The sequence below is a fragment of the Papio anubis genome, chromosome 12 (assembly GCF_008728515.1).
Source record: "Papio anubis isolate 15944 chromosome 12, Panubis1.0, whole genome shotgun sequence".
In the NCBI taxonomy this organism is placed as follows: Eukaryota; Metazoa; Chordata; class Mammalia; order Primates; family Cercopithecidae; genus Papio; species Papio anubis.
In genome coordinates this window covers 120,721,830-120,735,460 of record NC_044987.1, presented here as the reverse complement: position 1 = coordinate 120,735,460, position 13,631 = coordinate 120,721,830, and the positions used below count along the sequence as shown (strand labels likewise).

The following is a 13,631-nucleotide window of genomic DNA, read 5'->3' as shown; positions in this document are numbered from 1 at the left end:
GGGATTACAGGCTTGAGCCACCGCGCCCGGCCTGTGAGTTGATTTATTAAAGCGCTAGGTCTTAAATAACAGTATAGGTGACATTGGATTGCCAAGGTGGTCTGGGCACACTGAAAGCTGTTCTAAAAACGCCAGAAACCGCTCAAAGTGTGGGGCTCCTTCCTGACCAAGAGACCCCTATGTTCCCTTCTCCTGCGGGCAGGGACCAGGCCTTGGTTTTCACCAGGCCCCCTTCCAGGGATCCCACCCGGAACACCAGTGGGGGCCTGCAGGATTATCGGAGTAGCCTGCAGGGTGCGATGGGCTCGGGCTCGGGCGAGGCACGCAGCGTCCCTAACCCTGGTTCTATCCTGAAAGGGCACTTAAGTGTGAACAGAACCAGTGCCTGCAAAGCCTCCAGGAAGAGCTGGGCGCAAGCAGGCGTTTGATACACGCCGCTGGCTGTCAATACCGTGTGATCCACACTGGATGCTGAGCGAGAATCAGAAGAATGAGGAACACACAAAAGACCCCCCTAAACAGCCCCATCAAGCATCATGAAACACCACGCGCCAGGTCTCATTCACGCCTCGCTGGCACTTCCTGGGTCCTCCTGCCAAGTCCGTCCACTCCTGATTTGCTCACTTTTCTAACAATCTTACTCATCTGGTTTCCTAGACAGCAGTGGGCGGGAATGATCATTGACAGCCCTTCCGACAAGGAGAAGAGGAGGAGTCTGGGGCCATTGAGTACAGCGAGAAACAGCCCACAGAGTACAACATCCCCCGGGCGCCAGGGAGTCCCGGCTACGAGGTGAGCTGCTTCCAATCCCAGTCCTGTCACGTAGGGGTGGGTGACTCCGGGCAGGTTTCTTCACCTCTCTGGGCCCCTGTGTCCCCATCTGTAAGATGGGGACAATAATAGAACTTATGGCATAGCCGGGCGCGGTGGCTCAAGCCTGTAATCCCAGCACTTTGGGAGGCCGAGACGGGCGGATCACGAGGTCACAAGATCGAGACCATCCTGGCTAACCCGGTGAAACCCTGTCTCTACTAAAAAAAAAAAATACAAAAAACTAGCCGGGCGACGTGGCGGGCGCCTGTAGTCCCAGCTACTCGGGAGGCTGAGGCAGGAGAATGGCGGGAACCCGGGAGGCGGAGCTTGCAGTGAGCTGAGATCCGGCCACTGCACTCCAGCCTGGGCGACAGAGCGAGACTCCGTCTCAAAAAAAAAAAAAAAAAAAAAAAAAAAGAACTTATGGCATAGGGTTGTTTCAAGGGTTAAAAGAGATAAGTCATTCCAAAAGCCTCAATAAAATACATGTTAATCATTATCAAAATTAACTGTTATAATGACACAAGTCAGCAGGAAGAAGGTTCCAGTGTCTCTCATGTAGACCTCAAGGTTGCACGTAATGCATTTTGGGATATGCACGGAACAGCGCAAATATGTGTAAAGATCTGAGCCTCCGTGGGATAAGCTGCTCTTGTGTGGGAAAGCTCGCTCTAGCCTGAAGATGTGGCTCACTGAGGTCACAAATTCCCGGGGCTATTCCTGTTCCAGCAAGCTGCGGGGGGCTGATGACGCCAGCACCATCGCTAGGGCTGAGGCCCAGGAATAATGAATGGCCACAGCCAGGAGAACAGGCGCCCACCAGAGACAAACAGCATGTTCCTTGCACATTCAAAGCAGACACAGTTTAAAAATAATGAACAGGGCGGGAGGACAGTTATTTGCCTGCGGTCATTCGTTAAACCTCAGTTTAAAAACTGACCACAGGCTCAAGCTGCCGGGAAGCAGCGGCCCACGTTGGCACGACTCCCAAGCGGCCCACCAGGCCTGGCAGTGAGTGATGGGTGGGTGTCCGCAACGGCTGCTCGGGAGAAGTCTTTCGTTTTCGTTTTCTTTTTTGCTGCATTTGGAGTTCTCGTCGGAGCTCTGGACAGCAGAAGCTCCATATAGGTGAAGCCCAGATAAGGTGGCTGCAGCTGGGAGCCCCTGGGTTACCGGCTCCCCGACAGTGCTGCCGACACTGCACACACAGCAGGGAGCCCCAGGGCAGGCCCCCAGCCCCTGAGGAAGGTCTGTGCCTGGGAAATACACGGCATTCACACCGCCGCTGGTGTGTGGCCCCTTATCCACCCACCCTGGGAGGAAAGGCCCTGTGTGGTGTCCAGAGGGCTGCTGCAGGAGGTGTTTGCTGAACTGGAGGGCAACGGCGAAGGGGCGGCTGACACACTCCAGCCCGCAGATGCTGGCCCAGGATGCTGGGACCTGGAGAGCACGGCCCTGCGTGCAGCACCTGCCAGTGGGTGGCAGGATGCGTCGCAGAGGGCTTGCTGACCCCACACACACCGAGTGACCCGCATCCCGGCCTCCCCGCCCACTCTGCCAGTGGGACAGAGTGGCTGACGGCGTGTGGCCCAGGAGGGGTGAGCCTGGAAGAGTGAGCGTGTTCCTGCTGACACTTCGTTCACCAAGCAGGGGTCTCTACAGCTCCCCCAGGTTCCAGCTGAGCTGGGGCTCTTGGGAGGGCATAAAACAGTCAAGATTCAAGCAGGTGAAATCTGAGAACACTGCACACACTCAAGGGTGTGGAAAGCCTCTGATCACATCAAAATCTCACTCCCAGCAAACGCTGGGTCCTCACAGGAAATAAAAACAGAACCCACTGACGAGACGCCTGGGGTTAGTCTGGCTGCTCCACTACCCACGGTCACGGGCTAAATTGTGTCCCCCCAATTCATGTGCTGATGTCTTAGTCCCTAGGACCTGAGAAAGTGGCTGTACTTGGAGATGGGGTCTTTAAGGAGCATATTAAATTAAAACAGGTCATGAGGGTGGGCCCTAGTCCAATCTCACTGGTGTCCTTATAAAAAGAGGAGATGAGGACACAGGCACACAGAGGGATGACCCTGCAAGGACACAGGGAGAAGGTGGTTGCCTGCACGATCAGGAGCGAGGCCTCAGGAGAAACCAGCCCTGCAAGGCCTTGATCTTGGACTTCAGCCTCCAGAACTGAGAGAGAATCAACGTCTGGGCTGCTTAGTGGTGGAAACCCCTGCAAACTCACACACCCGCCCAGGAGGGCCTTCCTAGGACAGACGGACTATAGCACCAGCTTCCTTGGGAAAAGGGGAGTTCTCCCTGGCCACATCGGGAGGTGCCACAGGGCCCCTCCCCAGGAATAATGCCTGGCACAGCCTGGCAGACTCGGGCTCAAATCCTGCCTGGGCCGCTTGCCAGCTGGAGACCTGGGGTGATCCCAAGCACCGAGGGGAGATGGGTACCCTAGCTCTGCCACTCACTCACCTCAGCTCTGCCACTCACTCATCCCAGCTCTGCCACTCACTCATCCCAGCTCTGCCACTCACCCCAGCTCTGCCACTCATGTCCCAAGCGGCCGGATGGCTAGGGCAGCAGCCACTATGCCGACAGTTCGCTTCCATTTAACCCAGCTTTGTGGAGGTGCTGCGGGTCTGGGGCTTGGCGGGTATTCCCAAGCCCCGTCTCCCCATCTTTGGCAAGGCCATACACGTGTGGTTTCAGCAAGGGGTTGCAGTGCTGGAACAGGCTGTGAGCAGACCTGCAGAGTCTCGGCCAGACCCCGCCCTTCCTGGACCCTCAGTCTCAGGCTCAAGCCTGTGTTTCTGGTTTTAACTAACAAAATGTGTTGGTCACTGAGAGGCCCCTGGGGGGCCCTGGCAAACATCTTTGTAAGGTGTGTTCCTTGGGGGCCAGGATGCCTCCCGCTGCCCTATGCTGAGGCAGAGTAAGGGGGGGCGGTAGGGATGATTCCCTCTGGGACAAGGGGGCAGGGAAGGCAGCACTGAGCACAGGAGGGACGGGGCCACATCCCGCCAGACTGCCGACCCCACCCCAGGTCAGTCCCCTGGGGGAGTGCCCTCAGCCGTGCCCAAGGAAACCGGAACGCAGACCTTGCTCCAGGGACAGAATGGAACTACCAGAAAGTCCTTCCAAAGGATGGCAATCCATGTGATTTATGTAGATAAAGCAAGGAAAATGTACAAGGCATATAGAACCACACAGACAAGAAGAGCTTGCAGAGGGCGGTGAACTACTGTTTTTGCGACTTCTCTGTGACTCTAAAACGATCAGAAAGAAGGATGTGAGCAGAACATCGGTGGTCACGTGACCTCTGTCTATGTGTGTTTACGGATCCATCCATATATAGTAAAGCCCAAAACTCGCCTGGAAGTGTGAGCCTGGAAACCCAGGATGGCAGCTCTGGGGAAAGAAGGGAGCTCTGGGGCCCTCCCTACACACAACTTGTAGCTGTTGAAAGACGCCTAAAGCAAATACAGCCAGGTGCCAGGACCTTGACAAGGCTGGGGTTGGTTCTGTTATTCTGTATGGTTCCTGTGTTTAGATCTTTCACAGTGAAAGTTTTCATTAATGATAGGCATGATACGAGGTGGCCCCTCCCTGCTCTGAGAGCCCGTGCCACTTCCACACAGGCCTAGGGCCGGCGCTCACGATGAGCTGGCTCATGCTCCCACCACGTCCCGAGGCACCTCCAGGAGGCTGTCCCTGCAATGGCCCATTTCACAGACAAGGAAACCAAGGTCTGGGGCTTTAGGACTTGCCCATGGCCCCACAGGGTGGGGATTCCCACCTGCTTTGCCAACTGCTAGCCCATGTTCTAAGCACTGTGCTCCTGTCCACAAGGTCAGACGGGTCACTCCTCGGGGCCCCCAAGGGCAGCAAACTCCCAGCTCGCACACGTCAGAAAGTGAAGGGCACCTTTACAGGGCGGTGCTTACGGCCCAGGGCACCTGGCTTCACGCACTAACGATCAGAGAGCTGCGTGCCTCTGTGCAAATCACACAGGCCAAACACACAGGACCAGGCTCACAGCCCACGAGGGAGGAAAGCAAGCGGCGCTTCCTGAGCACGTGGGAAAAAGTGGGCCTTGCAGGGCCCAGATCTAAGGGAGTCAGGGCCAGCAGCAGAGAGACCCTGACCAGTAAAAGGATGGCAAGGGGCAGATAAGGAATGAGGCTGGACTTTTGAGAGGTCACCCTGATGAGACAGGGTTCCAGGAGAAGGTGACGTCCCCAAGAGACCCAGGGAGGCCAAGAGGGGTCCTGGGTACCAAGTTAGCTAGCCTAGATGTCATGTGTGCTGCGGGTACTGAGGCAGTGCCCCGATGGAAGCAGGCTTTGCAGGCCTGGGAAGGGCCTGTGCCAAGACAGACGGGGGCAGGAGAGACCCAGCCAGCTTGGCTCCATGACTAGGGTGGCTCCACAGGCCAGCCCTGTGCCCAGCAGGTGGGCGCCACAAGGCCACTTCCTGCCACCCACATCACTTTAGAGTGTGAGCACCCAGCAGCCACAGAGCAGAGACGAAGGCGGCCCCGCCCCCGGCCGGCTGGGGACTGAGTAACTCGTTCTCCTCTGCTCACAGCAACCAGATGAAGGAGAAACTGGTCCAGCCTGCTGGGCTTGCAGCAGCCGGAAGGTTCTTCTGGCTGTTGGTGGGCACCTGCGAGCAGGGAGGGTCTGGGCAGGAAAGAACCACACAGCTGCACTCGGTGCAGGGCACGAGGGTGGGGATTCCTGATGGCCTTGACCACGGCGGCCACGTGTGTTCAGCAGCACACAAGGGCCAAGCACCCTTGGGTGCTAGTCACCAACAGAGAGCACCTCTGTCCCCCTCTCTCTGGGAGCCTTCGTGGTGCCAGGCTGGGGAGGATGACCCACTGTGGCACTGTAATGGGACAAGAAACCAGGCCCTGTCCTGAAGCGGCCTCAGCCTCAGGTTTCCAGATGGGGCCCACATTCTGACATTTCTAGGTGTTCTTCATGCTCCAAACTCTCCCAGCCTCCTGTGGCCAAGCTGCCTGCCCCGGCCTGCCCTTTGGGGACAGCTGTGCTGTTCCAAGGCAGAATCTAGGTCTCGGAGCGAGAGAGATCTGTGCGTTCCTGCAGGAGCTGGGCCCAAAGTAGAAACCCAGCATGGGCGCTGGAGTGGGCGAGGGTTCCCTTCAAAGCTGGCTGCTCTTTTCCTCTGCCCTAAGGAGATCAGAGGGTGCCATGTGGCAGCATGCGATCCTACAAAGCACAAAGGGCTCTTGGTGCCCACAATGGCACCTGCTTTTCCAATCCGCAGGGCGCTCTTCCTGTCCTGGCCCCAGGATGTGCAAGACAGCAGGGTGGAGCTTTGTGGGAAAGTGCGGCGTCCTTGGCAGCATCAGGCCAGTCCACCGCCCCAGGACCAGCCACAGGGACACTCCACATGCAGAAGTTAGACTCATGGAGTGTCAGTGACACATGAGGCCTCTTCCGAGCTGTGCACTGGTGCATGGTCAGTGACACATGAGGCCTCTTCTGGGCTGCACACTGGTACAGGAGAGAGGGAGGAGGAAGGACGAGAAAGATTTCCAATCACTCAGTCTCAAACCTTTAAAAATTAGTGGATGAGGCCGGGCGCGGTGGCTCAAGCCTGTAATCCCAGCACTTTGGGAGGCCGAGGCGGGTGGATCACGAGGTCAGGAGATCGAGACCATCCTGGCTAACATGGTGAAACCCCGTCTCTACTGAAAATACAAAAAACTAGCCGGGCGTGGTGGCGGGCGCCTGTAGTCTCAGCTACTTGGGAGGCTGAGGCGGGAGAATGGCGTGAACCCGGGAGGCGGAGCTTGCAGTGAGCCGAGATCACGCCACTGCACTCCAGCCTGGGAGCACAGCGAGACTCCGTCTCAAAAAAAAAAAAAAAAAAAAAAAAAAAATTAGTGGATGCTTCTTTCTGCATAAAACCTGGGGTGCATCCTCAAGATATAAAACAGCTCAAGGCGTAGGAGCAGATGGACAGAAGCCTTTGGAGAAGTTGAGGCCTCGGGAGTGGAGAGGGAGCTCTGGATGTCCAGGTTTCCGTCTCAGTTCCTGCTGGGGTGTTGCTTGTGTGCGGGTGCCTTAGCCCCGCAGGTGTGGGGGTTGGGAGCAAATGTCAGGGATGGGGGTGGCTTAAGATGGAGAAACTGAGGCCCAGCGAGGAGTAGCACCATGACCCTGCCATTCTTGGGGCCCCATTTCCTCCGTCTCAGAGGGGAGCCTGTCAGATGCTGTGAGCCCTTGGACCAGCCACACTCTGAACACAAGGGACAGCAGGGTGAGGGCCCAGGCAAGAGTGCACACACCCTGAGGCCACAGAGAATGCAACATGAGGGTCGGTTTTTGCCCAGGTATGTTCTTGAGGCTGGCGTGGGGAAGACGTAGAACTCTCAGGTGTCCCTGGGGCTGGGAGATCTCACTACCTCTGGAGCTCATCTTTGAGCATTAACGCTAAGTCCCAGCACCTTGTCCACAGCACCCCAGCCTCAGGCTAACGAGGTCTGGTACCTAACCCACAAAGTGCTCGCTGGTAGGGAGTGTGTGGGCCAGAGACTAAGGCATCCCAGTTCTCCCTGGCCCTGTGCCAGGCCACTCATTGGATCCGCTGCACTCAGGAGCACCATGTGCGGTGGTCCCTGCGCTACAGGTAAGGACAACAGCCTCGAAGAGCCCAGGCCAACTGCCTCCCGTGGACTCGCGGCCCCTTCACAGGTCAGGAGTCCCCTGAGACAGCTCAGGGCAGCCTGGGACCAATGCCAAGTCCAGGAGCAGAGGAGAGAGCTAGAGAGGTGGAGGGTCTGCCGGCAGGGACAGGGTCCACCTGGGGAGGGCCAGGGCCACCCAGGACTATCTGAGCCAGGGAGATGGTGGCTGGAGGGTGGAAACCTTTGACTGGCAGCCTATAGGGGTGGGGTAGTGGGTCATGCCAGTCACCCACACAATGGCCGATGCTCACCCAGCACTTGTGTACAAAGACCATCTCGGGACTTCCCACGGGCCAGCCATGAGCCTCACTTTACAGACGGGGTAACCAAGGTTTAGGAGGCAAATAAAATCTGCTGACCCTGGCACCTGGGGTGAAGAATTCCAGCTGCGTCTTCCTCGGCTAGGCCTTCTGATCAGATCCCAGGCGGTGCCTGCCACCATCACCACCATCAGTCTCTTAGGCCCGGGCCCCTCCCTGGCCTGGCCCCGCCAGCCCTCCAGAACAGGGTCACATGTCCCGCCCTGGTGCCTGCTGGCTGTGGCTTGAATTTTGCTAAATTTGGGTGACTTCCTAAGGCAGCAGGGGGTGGGGTGGGGGTAAGGCTCACTCATCCTGTAAGAAGGGCACCTAGCCTTCCTGCCCGACGGGCCAGCGTCTCCCTCTGGCCAATGTGGGGAGCCTCCCTAGAGTGCTCCCCTCCCGCCCAGGACCAGGAGCTGCCCCAAAGCAGCACAGTCCAACAAGCAGGACACCAGGACCCTTTAAGCGACCCGACTACTGCACCGTATTCACCGCAATAGGCGGGCATGAGCGGGACGCACTGCTGCCAGAGTCCCAGCCCTTTAAGCGACTCACACTCCCTGCGTCACATTCACCCTAATAGGCAGGCATACAAATGCCTTTGCCTGGAGCCGCAGCCCAGCGAATAGGACCTACAGTGGCGCGCCCTTTAGTTGACTCTCTGTCTTATTCGCTGCAATAGCTAGACATGAGAAATTCCGCTGGCTGCCAGGAACGGGGCGCGGAGATGCGGATGCCCCGCCCCAACACCACGCCTTCTTCTGCTGACTATCCCCAAAGGCCCCTTTAAATGACAACCCTCCCGCCCTCACACCCACACCGAGCACCGTATTCACCCCAATAGCACATCAATACCTCCGCAGCGCCGGGCCACTGAGTGCTCCCTCCCCTGGCCAAGGAAGGCCCTTCCCCAAGAGGAAGCAGCTGAGAATGGGCCAGCGAGAGAAGGGACAAAGGCACGGGCGACAGAGCGCCCTCTGTGCTGTCCCCGAGCGCCTGGAGGCCCGTTCCCTCCTTGCTCAGAAGCACAGGGCACTTCCCAAGGGGCCATCCATGGCCGGCAGTCAGGCGCCTGCTGTCTCCAAGCCGGGGTGGTGCTTCTGCTCTGCCAGGTACAGCAGGGCTTACTATAGGTTTGCAAACTCCCCTGGCCTTGGATGAAGGGAAGGCGACCCCAGGCTGGTCACAACGGCAGCCTGACCAGCTGCCTGCCGAGGTGGGGTATGCCCCACATCTCCTCCCTATTTCCCACTTAAACTCCCGAAGAATGTACATAGTCAGAGTGAATACTGTTCAGGTGTTGAGCCTCATCTTTCCCCTTCATCCTTCTCTTCGTGTCACCAGGGTCACAGGGGATCCACGGGCCAGTTAAGTCCATCTGCATTCACCAAATAAAATATTAGGCACCCCGAGGTGGTGAGACACCCTAAGGGCTCCATTCCTAAATCAGAGATGATGGGACCCTGGGAAGAGTCAAACACACACTCTTGTCCTCGCCATCCTAGGGCATGGAGGAAATGAGCTGGGCACGTCCCACACCAGTCGATGCTGCTGAAACCAGGACATGGTGGGTGGGACTTGCTAGATGGGGGCAGCCAGTCTCAACCTACTGACCTCCCTGGGATGGGACAGTATGCTGGCTTTCCACATGTGCCTCACTTAACCATAGAGCACCTACTGTGTGCCAGCCCCTGGGAAGAGAGCCCGGAGCAGACTTGCAGGCAACCGTGCACGGGGACAGATGCCACGCAGCAGCGGCGCCCACCATGGACCTGGCTTGGCTCAATCGCTTTCTCCATAGGAAGCCATTCAATTAAACAAACAAGATCATTTCAGTATAAATAAAAAGAAAACAACACACACAGCTGAGAACTGCTTTGGAATGGATATCGTGTCAGGAACAGAGACTCTCTCAGGGGAGGCAGCATCCAAGCTGGGACCTGAATTAGATGGAGCCCACCAAGTGTAGATCCAAGGAGGGGCCAAAAACAGAGGCACAGCCAGTGCGAAGGCCCTGAAGTAAGAAGCCAGGCCTGAGGCTGGACCCCTGGGAGCAAGGAGGAGAGAGGGAGGGGAGGGAAGGGGGAGAAGAGGACATGGGAAGGGAGGCGGAGTGGAGGGGTGTCCAGGGCCTGTGGGGTCTGGAAAGGGGTCAGGACTTACTGAGTGAGACCCATGGCAAATCTCAAAGGGCTGTAAGTAGGCAAACTACATGAAGTGGTTTATCTTTTTAAACACCGTGCTGGCTGCTGGCTGGAGAAGGGCTAGGAAGGCCATGAAAGGGGAACCTTGCAGGTAGCTGATGTGGAGCTCCAGGCAAGAGCTGGTAGGGCCAGGAGGGGAGTGGAGGCCAGCCCTGGAGGGAGCAGCCGGATGTGAGGCGGGCTGGGAGGCCAAGCAAAGCATTTGCTTTCAGCCTGGGTGGCTCTGAGATTTGCCACAAAGGTCCTCTAGGAATTCTAGATCCTTCTAAGCCGGCCAAAAAGGCTCATGTCCCATCCCCTCCCCATCTCCCACCTCAAGCCCTGGTCCTGAGGACACAGCTGGTGCCCAGGGCTCCATTTAGTGTAGATGCCAGCACAAGGCAACCTCACACCCTCGTGGACATGATCCCAGAGGCCCTGGCTCAGAACAACTGTGATGCTAAGAGAATGACGCGGTCCTCAGTCCAAGTCCTTTGTACTCGACCGCCAACCCTACCACTCTCTGCAGCAGCTTCTCTATCTGCCCATACATCTCCACGGGAAAGGTGACCCAGCCGTGGCCAAGACCCAGCCACCAAGGCCCCAAAACCCTTAATAATCTTGACCAGCCCAGGAGCCCCATCCTCAGGCTGTCAGTTGCCTCCTCAAGCTGCAGGCTCGGTAGGTAAGTCATCAAGCAAAGCTGGCATCAAGAACAATATTCTTTTCCTTTGTGCCGGTCACAAACAGCACGAGGACATCCAGGGCAGGACGTCTGTCCCTGTTGGGAGGCCAGTGGCCCTCATCTGCACCACCCAACATCTACTCCCCAGCACACCAGTGTGCTCCCTGGGCTGCCCTGCCAACCCTGCAAGCAGTGAGCACTTCTACCCACCTGGCCCTTGGGCTCCACAAGGGGAGCTGCACCTGACGGCTCCCTCCCTGACAGCTCCCGGGATCCTTTTGGCACGATGCACCCCTGGGCCTCGGCCCCTCTACAACCCCCTGTCCAGGAGGTCAGAGCTTCCAGCTTCCCAGGCCTCTCTGGGAGAACCCTGAGCTGGGTCCACAACATTTCTTAGCTGCGGTCACAGACTCAGATTCACCTGTCCCTTGAACAATAAATGGGAACGGGGTGGGATGCACCTTCTGTCATCTTAGGTAAGTTCTCCACCTGCATGCTGTGCCTGTATGTGTGCAAACGCGGGAGGGCTTAACCATAGAATCAGCAGAGAGCACCAGTCCCCAAAACACAGCTGTCAGAGACACACACAGCCCTTCCACCCGCCGGCTTGTCACGGAGTGTTTCTCCCTCCCCCAAGCGTTACATGTCAGATTACTATCAGAGCTCAGAGCAAGGCCAAGATTTCAGGAGAGAAACTGATACCAGGCATTCTCAGCATAGTAAATACAACCCTGGGTGGGGGCGGGGCAGGGGTTCCTGCATTTGCATTTTGTGAAGAGCTGAAAGCAGTCCTTTGAAGAACTTGGCCTATTCATGGCCCAATCTGGACCCAGAAAGGAGCCTCCACTGGACATGCAGGGTGGCTGTCCAGGGATCAACATCTGCAGGGCAGCCTCTCCAAGACCAGGCCCAGGACTGCGGGTCAGAGGCTCCTCATCCGGCCCATCTGCTGTGTCACCTTTCCTAAACACCGCCTGGCAAGACAGACACACGCAGTGCCTGCCTCCTGGGCACCCCGGGCCAGCCCCACACGCGTGCAGGCAGACAATAGGATCTGCAGTTCTGGAGCCTGAGGCCTGAAGGGAACAGCCGGGCACCTGACGCCACCCCAGGTTGCCCCAGACCTGCCTGATGCCTGCAAAGCCCCCTCTCACCTGGCAGGTTCAAGGAACGGCAAGGCCCCTGTGTAACAAGGAGGTGGGATAAAAACGTGCAGAGGGGCCTTACTCTTGGGGGTGGGGGGCAGGGTTTCTGTTCAGTCCGGGATCTGGATCAGCCCTGGTGCAGGCAGACCTAAAAGCATCTACCTAGGATCCCAAAGGCTGGCCCACTTCTCCAGAGTTTGGGAGGCTGTATCAGGTGGGGTGGGACCCTTACAGAAGTCTGCCTGTAAAAGGCACCTTGAAGAGACTGGGGCAGACACACAGAGGGGAGCAAGTTACCAAATGGCAAGATACGAAATCCACCCAGCCCCAGCCGCTTCGGCAGGGCAGACCTGCTCAGCCCAGGGATGAGGGAGGGGCAGTGGGCTCAGCCCAGGGATGAGAGAGGGGCAGGTAAGCCCACCCTCCATACCCCCAGGAGTCACCCCAAACCCTAACTCCAGCTGGCTTCTGACAGCAGGCGGCCCAGAGGTCTGGGTGGGGGTCGGGGCGGTGCCTGGGAAGCCCAGGACGGGCCTGTTGCCCGGGGGGCTGCAGACTCCAGCCTCCTTCCTGCCTGCCCCACCCTCCCGCACCCCGCTCCCCAGGGGGAATCTTCAAGTGCACCAGACCCTCTTGAGGACTCAGGCACCTCAACAATCCCTGAGGCTCCATATCTTCAGGGGGTCAGTGCCCCAGAGATGGGGACTGTGGGCAAGGGTCCTTCCCTAGCCTGTAATCCAGGCAGCCCCTGACTCTGCGGACTCAGACACAGCCGCCCTCCCAAGCCCGCAGCTGGGACGCCAGACTCAGATCCCAGACCCCACGCAGGCTCCTTGGAGCCCGCGTCGGCCGAGCTGGGGACACAGACCCCCGCACTGGTCAGGGTCTGGGCGGTCAGACCCAGCCACCCTCCCTGGCGGTCCCGTCTCCTTTAAGCCCCACCAAGTGGGGAGAGCTGTGCTGGGCGCGCCGCTTCCCATTCGCGGGCCCCACCCGCCCCAACCCACCAGGCGCCGACCCGCCCTGGCCCGGGGCGCCCCCAGGCTCCCCCACGCACGACCGGCCCCGGCGCGGCTCCCCGCACTGGCCACTGCCAGGGTCCGCGGGGCTGCGGCGCGGGCTCCCGGATCCCTTCGGCCGGCCCCCCGCGGCCCCCGGTTCGCTCCGGCCCTGCCCGGCCGGGCCCTCCGGGTCCTTCCCAGTCCGCCATCCCCCCGCCGTCCCCCGCTGCCCCCCGGGCCGCCGCGCTCCTACCTCCTACCGTGCCGCGAGCTCGGTGCTCCGGGACGGCCGGGCGCGCGGGGGCTCCGCTGGCGGCGCGGGCCCGGCTGCAGGAAATGCCAGCAGATGGTCCCTCCGCGCGAGGCGGAGCGAGGGCGCGGCGGAGGGAGGAGGCCCAGGGAGCCCGGAGGCGGGAGGAGGAGGCGCGGCGGCCGCAAAACCCGGGCCGAATCGCCGCGCGGAGCGGGCGCCGCCCAGGGGCCCCCCCCCCGCACCGGCTGCCGCTTCTCCTCGCCCCCCAACCCCGCGCGCTCTCCGGGGCTCACACTCACCCGGGCGGCCAGAGGTCGGGACACTCCGCTGAAAATGGCCAGAAGGCTTGGCGGGGTGGGCAGTGGTGAGTGGGGTCAGCTTAGTGGGGTTCTCCAATTTAGGGGTGCAGGCCCCCAGCCCACCCTAGCCAGAATGTGAGGCGCCTCCTCTCCCTCTCTGAACCCAAGAAACTGTCGCCGTTTCTCCCCATCTCAGGAACCATCAGAACACAAGAGGAGCCCCAGA

General features: G+C 59.1%; 1 protein-coding gene across 3 annotated transcripts in view; it reads right to left on the bottom strand.

Moving 5' to 3' along the window:
- OSBPL5 (oxysterol binding protein like 5) overlaps positions 1-13,245 on the bottom strand; it is a 79,492-nt gene extending 66,247 nt beyond the window's left edge. For 2 of the 3 annotated variants that reach the window (XM_017948153.2, XM_021925421.1), the window contains exon 1: positions 13,107-13,245. The gene's annotated coding sequence lies outside the window, so the exon portion shown is untranslated. The remainder of the gene's footprint in view (positions 1-13,106) is intronic. The other variant, XM_021925420.2, reaches the window with a different exon arrangement.
- Positions 13,246-13,631: the final 386 nt, after the last annotated feature.